General features: G+C 35.4%; 1 long non-coding RNA gene across 4 annotated transcripts in view; it reads right to left on the bottom strand.

The window, feature by feature from the left end:
• LOC145692931 (uncharacterized) overlaps nucleotides 1–13,774 on the bottom strand; it is a 1,320,660-nt gene that overhangs the window by 1,104,347 nt on the left and 202,539 nt on the right. For all 4 annotated transcript variants that reach the window (XR_014132665.1, XR_014132666.1, XR_014132667.1 and 1 more), the window contains exon 2: nucleotides 4,949–4,993. This is a non-coding gene — a long non-coding RNA (uncharacterized LOC145692931). The remainder of the gene's footprint in view (nucleotides 1–4,948; nucleotides 4,994–13,774) is intronic.

The raw sequence follows: 13,774 nt of genomic DNA, 5'->3' as shown, positions 1-13,774 counted from the left end.
CATAATTTACTCATACACTTTGAATTATGGACAATTTAAAGCCTGAAATGAATTTTATTCAAATCAAATGGAACATCTTCGGCTCGAAAAGCTACAAAAATGTAAAGTCAGACAAAATGTAAATAGTAACTTTAAATATTAAAAGTTGAATTTGAACAAAGGACCAACTAAAATAAAACTAACAAAATATGATGTTCTCTTTAAAAAAATGAAGAGGAGATTCAATTGAACTATTTAGTTATGATTTGTTTGGGCATTGGCTGAGAACCACACGATTACTAATGCTGCCTTCTAATGTAACTTACCAGTAAGTCACTAGTCCAAATAAGAAGTGTCCAGCAATTTTCAATAGTGTAATTGAAAGAATGAATTACTATCATAAATAAATCAGCAACAACAGTGGAATTATGGCAACTTGCCATTGTAATTCTCTTGAGCACACTACAGGAAGGAGTGTTTCATTCCTTCTTTCTTCAGAGTGACCATCCACACTGGCCAAAGAAGTAATCAGGTCATCGAGTTCTTCGACAACAACCGAAGGAGAAGGATTAATGAAGAAAAATGTGTCTGCCTTACGCGATTAGTAAAGAAAGAAAGAAAAAAAAAGTTTCCATTAAATCAAACGAGACACTAGATGGCCAATTCGCATTTCAATTGCATAGATGTGCATGGTCTTTCTGGTATTTTCTGGATTTCTTCTAGCTGTGTCGTTGCCAGAAGAATCCGACTGAAGAACTTCTTTTTTTCTTTTTAAGAAAACGGGAATTGAAGGGGCGGACAAGAAGGAAGACAAGAATTCCTTAGGGAATAGTGAGGAACATCGGACCACTGATGAGACCCTGGTCACTGTGAAAGAGAGCTCATGAATACAAAACACGAACGCCCTCTGTGATCGTCGTAGATATACGGTGATTGGAGGGAAAGATAGCCCTTGCCAAGTCGCCAAGAACAAAAGACTGGAATTATCTCGACGTGTTACCATGTCTTCCTGCTAATTCCCTGAGGATTGAGAGCGAAAGAGAGGGATTTTTTTGTTTCCTTTAACAGGAGAGAGAATTAAAAAAAAGAGAGGGAGTGAAGAGAATGAATACAAGGATGGACTTTGGTTTTGGCGGGAAGCAAGAGGTGTGAGAAGAAAGAGAGAGAGATTGTCACTGAAAGGCCTTCGGTTGACTCCCTGCTTATCAAGTTCCGTTTACGCGAAGAGGAAGCTCGGTTAGGTTAGATTAGGTAAGCTTTAATAGAAAGTGCCAATCCGATAAGAAGATAGCGTCGCAGCAGTAGAGATTTTCTCATTTCCCTCAGAACAAGGAAACAGAGAGGATCTCCCCGACTCTTGTTCGTTTTAACTCCCTACGAAGTTAAAAAAAGCAGAAAAAAGTAATTTTCTTTTCTTTTGTCATCTTTTCCTGTCCTAATCTGCTTGAAAATACAATTTACATACTTATTGCTTCTTCGTACACTAACAAAGAGGTATCCATATGTATACGCTATTAATTGAATACACAATATTGAAATCTAGTCCTCCCGCCCCAAAATATGCAACTTTGTATACAGTACCTTGAAACTTTTTTCTTAACCTGAAATTAGCGCCATCTGCTGGTTGGTCTCTCAATTTTCACTAATCGCAAACATTTCAAGCCTTTCAAATTCATTTGACATCGACCTCAATATCACATAGTTTCTTATTCTAAATCTTTTTTATTACTAATAGGCCTACGTCAATCGTTAGAGGCTGTTGAACTATGGTTATCGAACTGAGAGGCTGTCCAAACACGGTATAAATCATAGTTTTAAGAGTATAGTTTGTCCAAAAAAGTCACCTGTAGGAAATGAAATGTTATAGTAGATAAAAATATGAATATTGTATAAATATACACATCTAACTACACAATTTCAACGTTATCCAATTCTCTATTGGATCTCGGTAATGAGTTTTCTGTTCTGCTCCGATGTCGGAAGATATCCAACATGCTTATACATTTTGTTCTCCTGCTCCGCTCTCGGAGTCTATTGGACTCGATTTCCCATGTAATACAGATGCTAACCAACAGATAGCACTGGTTGTACTCTTATCTCTCGACAGGTCATGTGTTTTCATAATAACAACTGGAGCCTATTTCTATTATTCAACAATTGGAGTTTTGTAATATATTTTTAACAAGTCGTAAAATATCATGAAGTACAAAATCTAGAATAATGGTACAAGTTGTTTCTAACCACTAATGTTGATAACTCTAAATTGTCATGATTTCATGGTATATACAATTCTGCAACATTTAATACTCTAGTATTATAGGACTAGTAGTTTTGAGAAATAGGTAGGTTTCTGAGGATAGTGAAAGTATGTAATTGTATATTACCTAAAATATGTATTAATTATGTAACTTAAAATTATGTAATAAAATTATAAGGCAAGTTTATATATTGTGTAACAACTAATCCAGCAACCTGTTTCCCGCCTAAAATAAGCATTAATAATGGTCATATGAAAATACAATTGGACGAATTTTACCTGATAAGGTGAGGTCTTTCGGTAATTACTTAACCTTATCGATCAGAACTTAGAATGCTCTTCACCATTTTATGTTATTTTTCATTTAAGAGGAAACCTTAATAGCAACAAACATAAACATAATCTATGCTATTTGTCTACTGAAAAGCTGGAAGGCAGTCTACTGAACACCTGAAATATCTGTTGAATGAACCAATAGTTATTTTCAAGATCTTTTGCAATGTTAAAAAAAAGAAAGAAAGAAAGAAAAACGTACCGTACGACGTGAAAATGCGCACCGAGATTTCCGACCTGACCAGGAAAAGAACTGGACACAATGATTAGTTCTTTCGATATCATTTTACACTTACTTTTGGCTTACTTCTTCAATACTTTATATTCGTTATTGTGTTAATGTTATTCAATAAATAAATAAATAAGTAAAAAGTACTGGAAAGAATAGTGAAGACATTTTAATTGACAGGGAATGCATATATAATACGATACGCATATCGGGTATACTCGTATTATATATACGCATATCGGGTGTTCTAAAAATGGCGCCCACGGACAACAAAGCGCTATTCTTCAGGTCAAAATAAAGCGAAAATGCTATATAATGGTATACTCTCCGCGGCCTCCTGCAGCCATTATAGAGAATCAAAATTTCACTAGGGAACAAGGTCGCAGATTAGCATTGCTCTACGAATCCATCAAGAAGTTACATCGATTATTAAGCTAAGAAGTGATGTTAGTGTTTATTTCTATCGATTTTAACCACCATCTGGAAAGAATCGATGTGCCTGTTTGATGGTTTGGTAGATCTCCATATTTCTTTACCTGCAACGTTACCACATAGTGCAATTTGTGTCTCAAGGAGAGAACCCAAAAGGTATACAATTATATATATTTTTCTTTTTCTTTTGATTTATAGAATAGTGCTCCATTTGTTCATGGGCGCCATTTTTAGAACATCCGATTAGAAAGTCGCCTCTTATATAGGGTGTTCCGTCTAACTTAACGCCGTGGAATTTTTCGAAAATTAACATAATGCAGAAATCCTACTTTGCACGTGAATGAATTTGCTGTATTGTGCATATTCTCTCGTTTCATCAAACCCTGACGTGAGTGCATTTCTGTGGAAATGGTTGATTTGTTGGTTGCAATTTATCACCCCTTTCCAGCACTGAAATTATATGAGACGGGAACCGGAAATCGAACAAGGGACCACACATCCCGAAAGCATGCCTGTTAGTCATTCGACCGCGAATATGCACTCTGTGCAAATGGATTTCCCATATTTAATGACGTTTCGAAAATATCTAAGATCACCATATCAGATGAATCACTCTGTACACACAGTTTCATCTATTCACGGTAGATTTCAGAACAATTCTCTGATGAACTCCCACTTCGTAGTACGAGGGTGATTCAGAAAGTAATGCCTCCAAGCCCACTACTTGGCCAATAGTACTGCAAAACATTCTGAACTGTTTATTATTAATTCACTGATGTTTAAGCTATAGAATGTTACCTGTTTCATCCCCCTATCTCTTTTTGTTTCAGAGTAATGGAGTAATCCATGGCACCCAGTTGAAAAAGAGGGGTGTCATTGAATTTCTGACTGCGGAAGGTTGAGCGTCCAGAAACATTCATCGCCGACGACAAATAGTGGACACATCAGAAGATGGAACCCACCAATACTTTGCCGACGGCATGAAAAACCTTGTTTCGTATTGGCGCAAGCGTGTTGCCTGTAATGGGAACTATGTTGAAAAATGATGCCACCATTTGTAGCTGACATTGCACGATTTCCACTAATACCTGTATCGATGCTATCTGTCGAACACAAATACAAGTATCACCTTGGAGGTATTATTTTCTGAATCGTTCTTGTATATATGGAAAAACGTGTTTTGAATATGAATTTTATTTATTTATTTATTTTTTACTTTCTAATTTGTATAGATCTAATTTATCGGCAAGTGATAGAGCACTAGACAATAATCAGGATATACCAAGAGAGAAAAAAAGGAATTCTTTCCTATAATAATTTAATAAAATATTTGGACTGTTTCACTCAGAATAGTTGTAAGTTTACCTTAATTTCATTTCCCATCACGATACTAAATTTTAGTTTCACCCAGAACACATGATTGTATCAGTTGACAACGAACCAATCAGCTAATCGATTGTCACTTGGAAATTTCAATGTGTGGTTGCAGCATTTATGTACAACGGTTTGTCAAAATTCTATCATCTTTATGCTTTGTTCATAGTCCTAATATGGTAACAACCAACAGCAGAGAGTTTTTTTTTTCTGCGGAAAGTGGTCTGGGGTAAATATATGCTAACGGTAGAAAGCGTGACCTAATTATATTGTAGTCTTGAATTACAATACATACGTATATTGTCTTCAATTGCAGTCTTGAATTAAAGTAAAGTTTTACTCACTTTTAACTGATGTTACCATTCCCAGAAGCAACAGAATCCGATTCTCTGTAAAGATAAATAAAATTTAGTTAGTTTTCTTAAAACATTACTTGGATTTTAACATTTACATGTTGAAAGTTCAATATATGGAAAAAATATATTACGCTTCAAGGTTTTTTTAACGGTTAGGTTTTTGCCTTAAAACTATGTTTTCACACCCTAAAACCGTGATGGCAAACTTTTATTTTTTGGAAGGAACCAAAGAAAGAAAAAAAATAGGTAGGTCAATGCAATCTTATTAAAACAACAATAGTATATTTTACAAAATTATTGTAATGCTAACGCCTATTAATGATTGAAGTTTCTCATTACCTGGTTCGAACTCGAATGTATTGATTGTAAGAAGTGATTTTAAATGCTCCTTTGTTAGTCTGTTTCTAATATAACTCTTTCGAAGTAACCTTATTCTTCATTTCACTAGTCAGATTAAGAATCATGTCACGAGCCTAATAGAACAACTGCAGTTTGCCTAACATTGTCCTAAAGTGTAGGTTGCTCATCTTCTTTTTGTTGACTTTCTCTCGGTAAGATGTTTTGAATTAGGTTTTCTCCTTGTTCATCTAACTCCATAAGGGATTAGTACATGCGACTCAAGTTGGATTTCAGTCAGAGAATCACTGAAGGATAATTTACACCTAAGGCACGATTGTCATTATTCTGCTTGCTCGTACCAAATTTTTATGTCTTCCCAATTCGGGAGCTACAGGATGTCCAAGAAGTTTGGTATTATAAGAGATTTAATTAACATTGTCGAAATGATACCCGTTACTCGTAACGCATATCCTAAAAGCATTCCTATTCCATTGACACTTGGTTGATAATGAAATGTTGAGTTTGCTGAATAAGTGTAAATGTACTGTATAGCGTAGTGTAAAAATGTAGCTCCTTTAATTGGCAAGGAAAGTATATAGCTCTTTGTACTGGTTATTCGGTTTATCTGACTGAGTTTCAAAGTGTAGTTACTGTATGTGTAGCTGTGCTATTACCACGAGTTGCATTCTATAGGTCCACCAGTATTATGAAGTATCGTCCAATATCAGAATTTTCACTGCAACAAACTGCAGTGCAGCACACGCACATGATGAAATTTCATCTCATTTCTCATTGCAAGTTTCCTATTTCTTTTTTTTTTCTTTTTTTTAAAAGCCACGTCAATGGCCTATCTAGAAGGTAAAACCTGGAGAGTCAACCAGAACCCAGACTATGATATGAATAGAACATGAGTTTACTATGAACTTTCAAAAATATATAAATAATAGCTTAAATTATTTTTGTCACTTAAAAAACTAGGGGTTTATGACGAGGCCCCCCGGGCTATATCCGTCACTGCCTACCATCTGACTTTTCACAAAGATGTCATAAAAGAAAATTTCACTTATTCGCGTTTTCTATTCAAGTCATGATAAAATCAGAGGAATGACTTGGCCTTTCAGTGGCATTTCACTAGCACTAATACGATATACCTCAATCTGCAAGCTGAGACACCGTTCTAATAACGACGTGGGTTTCATGATTCGGGGGTAACTACACAGGTTACAGCAGCATTGATAAATACCTATACTGTACGATAGGTAGGATATAAACCGAACAATCTCTGTATATACGGAACCAAGTGAATTTCGTTTATAATCAGTGTTCCGCCTAACGTTCTGAAATCGAATATTTTCGAAACGAAACAAAATATGAAAAACCTATTTGCACAGGAGCGAATGTACTGTATTCTGAATATCCTCCTACTTTGTGAGTCCCTGACGTGGGTGCTGTTCAGTGCTTGCTAGCAGCTTAACACACTTTTTCAACACCAAGGCTATAAGAAATGGGAGCTTATTGTTTAAAATTGGATCCGAACCACTAATCGTTTTTTTTTATCCCATGCAAGTATTTCCATCACGAATCTAACCAGAACCACGTCTTCTTTCTGTGGACGTGGATCCGGTTCGATTCCTGATGGAGACACTTGCGTGGGGCTGGGGCGACGTCCACAGAAAAAGTCATTCAGCAACGAGGAGAAACAATGAAATGAAATCTTTCAGTTTAACTTCTTGCGAGTAGGTCTCTAAGAGAGACGGGTGATTAAGGCAAGTGGATGATGATAGTAGAATTGGTGGCATGAGAAAGTAGGAGGAAATGGGAGTACCCCGAGAAAACCCACGAACACGATGTTGTCCAATACAAACTTATTTGCCCGGGGATCGAACTAGGGGCCACACACACCAGAAGTAGGCGCTCTACCACTGAACCACTGTGCCACCCTTCCCCCTCAGCAACGATGAGGCACGTGATTGAGAAGTTGGGACGTGATTGGTGGAATGGAGAGAAGAAGAGCGACTGACAAAAAAAGGGTACTGCTAACTGGTACTTTAACGCCTCACTTCTAAGTGAATATATATGGACCTGCTTTACGTGGAAAGAACTAACGTTCAAGCCAATGGAAAAAGTGTCCTACTAGGACAAATTGCTAATTGTGCCCTTTTTTTCCCTAATCTGACGATGCGGAATCCAATAAAACTATTTACAACCTTATCCGTCCTTGGAATCACGAGAAAAAATATCATAAAAAGTTGGCATATTTGAACTTCCACTCGTGCCAATGATTAAAATGCCCATCCTTAGTTAAATTGCGCTTTTTATCCTAATATAAGGATAAGGAACCTATATCAAACTGAAATATTTTAAAGCATGTGCGTCCATGGAGTCACAAGAAAAAAAATACCTCAAAGGCCTATACATGATCACATGGACGAATATGATTGAAAATAGTTCCGTTGGAGTCCTCAAATTGTAATATGCATATGTTCAATGCACTCCCAGTAGAAATCAAACCAGGGACCTCGTACATCGAAGGTGTGTATGATAGGCACTAGACTAGAGATGAAGGCTACACAGATTTTAGTTAAGCGATGTGTGGTCAGCACATAAGCTTCCATTCCTATTACTTATGGCTTTCTATTGACCTGAGATCGCTACTTTTTAATTTAATTAGGTCTTTAGTCGCCTGTCGATACTGGGTAAACTTCGAAAATTTTGCGTTGTTGCAAAATCAAACTCAGGACCTTGGACAATAAAGACGTGGATCAATTTCTTTCATTATAGGGAGAAATTTATGATAACCACAGATTAAAATGGATTTTTAATAACCGGTGAGGAATACGTTCGTTCAGTAGCAGAGCATTAATCTTTAGTGTAAAAGTCCTTTGGTTCGGTCATAAGCCACATATGAATGTGGTGAACAACCGACAACGTCGTTTTTGTAAATTTTCAGTTTTCTCCCACATATTCATCCCACAATTCTTCCATAATAATCCACATTCAATACATTAATCACCCGTCTCTTAGAGCCCTGAAAAGGTCATAACGGTGAGACGCTAGAAGACATCCTTTTTATTTTAACTTAACTTTAGATAACAAACGGTACATATATAATAATGCATACAGGGTGTTTCAAAACAACACCGACAACGTTTGGGAGGTGATTTCTGACACCAAGATAAGACAAAAAGTATAGACCAACCTGGGTGCAGAAATCCGTTATTTCGGAGTTGTAGGCTGCCGAAAACATGAAGAAATAAACTTTAAAGCTCCAATGCTATGTGATCTACCGTAGTCGGGTCAAGACTTCACTTAGGAACTACTATGTGCCCTATTCAAATATCTGTGTTTCATAATCATGCGGTACTTCCACAGCAATTTTTATAGAAATAGTTGGTGAGTACTTCAAATTATATAGGCCCTACCCGTAGCCAAACTCCCAGGTATCACCTCTCAAATGTTGTCGGTGGTGTTTTAAAACACTCTGTATATAAAAAAACAGGTTTAATAATAATAATAATAATAATAATAATAATAATAATAATAATAATAATAATAATAATAATAATAATAATAATAATAATAATAATAATTGTAATGATAAGTACGGTTACAAAAGTGATAAATTTATATGTTTAAAGTAAAATGAATGTTCAAGCACAGAAAAATATTGCTCTTGTGTCGAAATGAACCGCTAGCCAGGCCAGCCATAAATTTTAAATGGCAAACACGATAGTTATGTTGTGTATGAGCATAGAGGGTACTCTCACCGTGATACAATCAATTTACTTCTATCACCATCAAATTTTCAACCTCTCACTATATAATCATTATTTTCTTTTTCTTTTTCTTTTTCTTTTTCTTTTTTTTTTTTGGAAAGCAAAAATAAAACATGAAATATGGTGGTAGAATCTGTGGTGGCGGAGGAGAGGGGAAGGGGTTATATGAAGAGCAGGCAAGAGGAAAATATAAAATTGAGTGGAAGCCACGGAATAGAGTTATGTAGCGAGGTAATACCGATTTGTCAAAGGAGTTATTGGCCCTACTGCTAATGTCAAAAGAGTAAATCATGCTTAGTCGTTAGCGATTAAATGTTTTAACTTCCCCTCCCTCCCTTTCTCTTTCTCTCTCTCTTTCATTTTGGGTGGCAAAACGGGCAAAGTGCCAAACGCCCGTTACGCTACTATCCAATCTTCCACAAATGCCGATTTCTGCCGTTCTCCAATTTTATACCGGAAGAAACCATCATTTCAACTTACGTTAGGCTCTGACAAATGAAGATGCTTCTGGTACGAATTCACCACAATTATATTCGATTCTGTTCCAGCATTGTATAATTAAATATTTTTAAATATATATATATATATATATATATATATATATATATATATATATATATATATATATATATATAATAAGGAACGAAGTCAACCTATGACTTGACTATTACTACTAGTAGTAATAATCATAATCGTAATAATAACTTCTGTTTCTAAGAATGTCTCTCTAGTCTTCATTTCGAAAGATTGAACACGATTACAAGGACAAGCAAAACAAAGAACTGTAAAACAATAAAATATATACTAGCTGAACCAGCGCTATTTACACAGCGCACAGTTTTAATATCAGCGTTCATCTCCTTTCCACTTCTCACTATATATGTGCAAGTTCCTTTATGAACTCAAGTAAGGGACAGAAAGACTCCCAAAGTGAGTGAATTGCTATAGACAAACATATATGATAAATGTAGTATTTTAATATATAGAATGTTGAGGTGAATTTGTAGCAAACTTGGATAAGTAATAGATGATACCAAATGCAAATATCTTTTTTTTTCTTATAATTCCAGATCCAAGTACACTTCATTGTGGGTCCACAAGCCTTCGAAGTTGCTACCTTGCAATCAATAGGTTTTTGTCATTCAGATTAAAGCAAAGCGCCTGAAATGTCCATCAACCCGCCATACGTAGCTCCTTTGTTGGTTGCCTCTGACAAGGGTATCAACCTAGTTGCAATATTAAAATAATACGGCCAAAACGACACCTAAAATATGGAATAGAAAAATAAAGAAATAAAGACTTTTTTTTTGAAAATTTGAATGACAACTTGTAAATCTTCACAAAATTTGGGACCAACCAGCGAAAACAGCATGTTTCTAGCACTTGTGGTTTTCGAGATCTCATTGTCGAAATAATTGGCCACAAGCATATAAATTCTTCTAGCATTTATGATTATATACAACAGAACTTGGATTCCCATTTGTTTTTCCATAATAACTAGAATTTGAGTTATCTGTCATTATAACTACAGTATTTTAAGATATTGTATAAGGACAGAGATACACACCATGAAATGAAATGAAACATTTCAATTTAGCGTCTCACGACTGATGTCTGTTAGGCTAAGAGAGACGGATGATTTTAGACAAGTGAATGATCATGGACGAATTGGTGGAATGAGAAAGTAGGAGGAAACGGGAGTATCCGAGAAAACCCACGGACACGATGTTGTTCACCACAAGCTTACTTGGTACACCATATCAATTTGAAGTATAATAAACACCCTTTTTATATTGTCTTCGTAGTGATACATCGAAAAATGAATATTTATGATTAGTCATAAGGCCAGGAAAATAAAAAAAGAATATAGGCCTACAGATTTATGTTGGAAGCTGAATATTTCTCGTGGAAATTGTAAATTACAGACTAAAATAATATCTATAGTTTATGTTTGTTTTAAGGGGTATTAAATATAAGAATATGAGTATTGAGCAAGTTCTGGGTTGTTGAAGTTCTATGATCTACTGTCTTCCTTGGAATGGCTTATCTATGAGGTGAACTATAATAATAATAATAATAATAATAATAATAATAATAATAATAATAATAATAATAATAATAATAATAATAATAATAATAATAATAATAATAATAATAAACATGCCACGGTTATGTCATTAGACTAAAGGAGAGAATAATAAGAGTGAATCGTTATGAAATTAAATTTTTGAGCTCTCGCACCAGGAATCAATGCGGGATCACGTGCATCAAAGCCACATATGCTATCTACTATACCAGGAGATAAAGTAAACTTGGGGGCAAGGTGTGTTTGGCTAAAGGCCTACCGATTTGCTTATAATGTTCTTGCCTTTAGAGTGATATGTGGGCAACATATCGGCAGTAGATTCGTAAATAAAAGTAAACAATCATGAATATTCATGAGTGTGTACTTTTCTGACATGGTAGCACTTGGTAATACACGTTTGAAAAAATGGATACACCCTTTTTCCCCGCATACTAATGACACATAATGTATGCAGGTGCGGCCGGAGGTAACATGACACATAATAAATGTTTCCGGTCAAAAGAAATGTTAATTGGACAAACAGAATATAGAAAAAACCTTTTCGGAAATAAAATATGCAGATCACACACGTAGAACAAGGTAATTCATTAATATGCAGCACAAGTAACGCGACAGCTGCTGCTGGAGAATTTTCTAGAAATTTGGATCGTTGGTATGGGATATCACGTGATGGACGAAACATATTAAATAGCCAGTGTTTTTTAGTGAAAAGTAGTTATAGATTGGTTTTAAAGCATGGATTTACCGAACTCTTTGAATTTTAGTACAAGAGGTGAAAGTGATCTCGCAGAATCATCATCTTTGCCGGGGACAGAGGTTTTATCCCAACCGGTGGTGAGCCCGCACTTTCCGCCACTGGAAACAGAAGTTACCCCGTCTAAAGTGGATGTATTACCGGGAACAGAAGTTTTATTCCAACCGGTGGTGAACCCGCAACTTCCGCCACAGGAAACAGAAGTTACCCCGGCCAACTTGGATGTATTACCGGGAACAGAATTTTTATCCCAACCGGTGGTGAGCCCGCAACCTCCGCCACTGGAAACAGAAGTTTTCCCGTTACTTGATGTTGAAAACGAAATAGAAGAATATCCCCCTACACCTTCACCAACAGTAAGTAATTCCCCGGTGCAGAATTGGGAGTTGGAAGAATTTTTGAATTTGCCATGTGAGTGTACTGTGGAACGTACATCATTGGATTGTATAAAAGACTGTATAATATACTGGAAACCAGACGATATTTGTATTTGTTTTGCTTGCGGGTTCGGAGACGGCAGTCAATGGACACATGATTGTTTGGTGTTGGATACGGAATCTCTTGAACGGAAAGCTATAGATGCTGTAACGAAATTTGAAGTTCGTGAAGAATTATTATCAATTTACAGAAAAAAGCATGGACAGCCTTTTGCGATGATATGGAATTTCATTGAACGTTTCCGAGATCTTGTGTGGGACTTTGAATACAGACCCATTCTATTAAAAATTTTACTAGAAAAAGATTATGGGAAATACGTGGACATATGTTAAATTGTGTATTGTTTGATTTCCTTTTATTAGTAATCATGTATTGTGATAGTGAGAATTGTGGACAAAACATTAGTGAAAATTGTGTGTTAGAAACGATAACTGTATACTTACGCTCAAATGGAATAAGTGGTATGCAGCATAATCCTGGAACTTTTCTTGAAAAGCACTTGTTGAATGATAAGACTTTAGTAGAACTCTTTGAAATTTTTCATGAACGGCATCGTGAAAGTTCAATCACAAACTTTATGTTAAAAACTGGTGAATGTTTAAAAAATACTGAATTTATTGGACAACTTATTCCAGTTGTCATGGAACGTTCGTGTGAAATTTCAGTTTGCCATAAAATGTATATTGTAGACATACAGGGATTTAAGATTTCCCCGAATGAATTTGTGATACGTGAATTTTGTCTTACTGCGTGTGATGATACTTTAAATTTTCATTGTTTAGTAAAAGTACCATGTGAATTTAACGATTTACCAATAGGTTGCCAAAAACAAATCGATTGGCTTACAAACCACTTGCATGGCTTGTCATGGTCTAGTAAGACTGGCTATCTCGTATCACATATTCGGAATATTATGTATGATTTTTGTGCATTAGATGCAACTTTCCTTTGTAAAGGTGGGGAAAAATCCATTTGGATAAAGAAAATCTTTGCGTTAGCAAACGTTGTGGATCTGGAAAGAAAAGGTTGTCCACCATTAGCAGAATTACAAGGTACCGTTTGTAATGAAATTTGTTCATTTCATAAGCAAGTAGAATCAAAATCGGCATGTGCATATCGAAATGCACAACAATTGAATTATTGGTGGAAAAATGAGCGATCCACAACCCTTACTAAGGGCATAGCAAGTTTAATGTTTTCATTGTAATCTTAAAATTATTGTAAGGAAGATATATTTTATGGAGAAATAAAAATATAAAAGTTTTAAAAAATTGGTATTTATTTATTTCTAAAAATCTACAAACATCTACTTTTTTTCTTTTTCATTATGTTTTCTACATGTTTTTTGACAAGCTTATCATTATTTTTTAATTTTTTATGATTAAACATTGCAATACATTTGTCAAATGAAACACCACGTA

This window comes from Thermobia domestica, chromosome 8 (genome assembly GCF_964235325.1).
Source record: "Thermobia domestica chromosome 8, izTheDome1.hap1.1, whole genome shotgun sequence".
Classification (NCBI taxonomy): domain Eukaryota; kingdom Metazoa; phylum Arthropoda; class Insecta; order Zygentoma; family Lepismatidae; genus Thermobia; species Thermobia domestica.
This window is presented reverse-complemented; position numbering and strand designations above follow the sequence as displayed.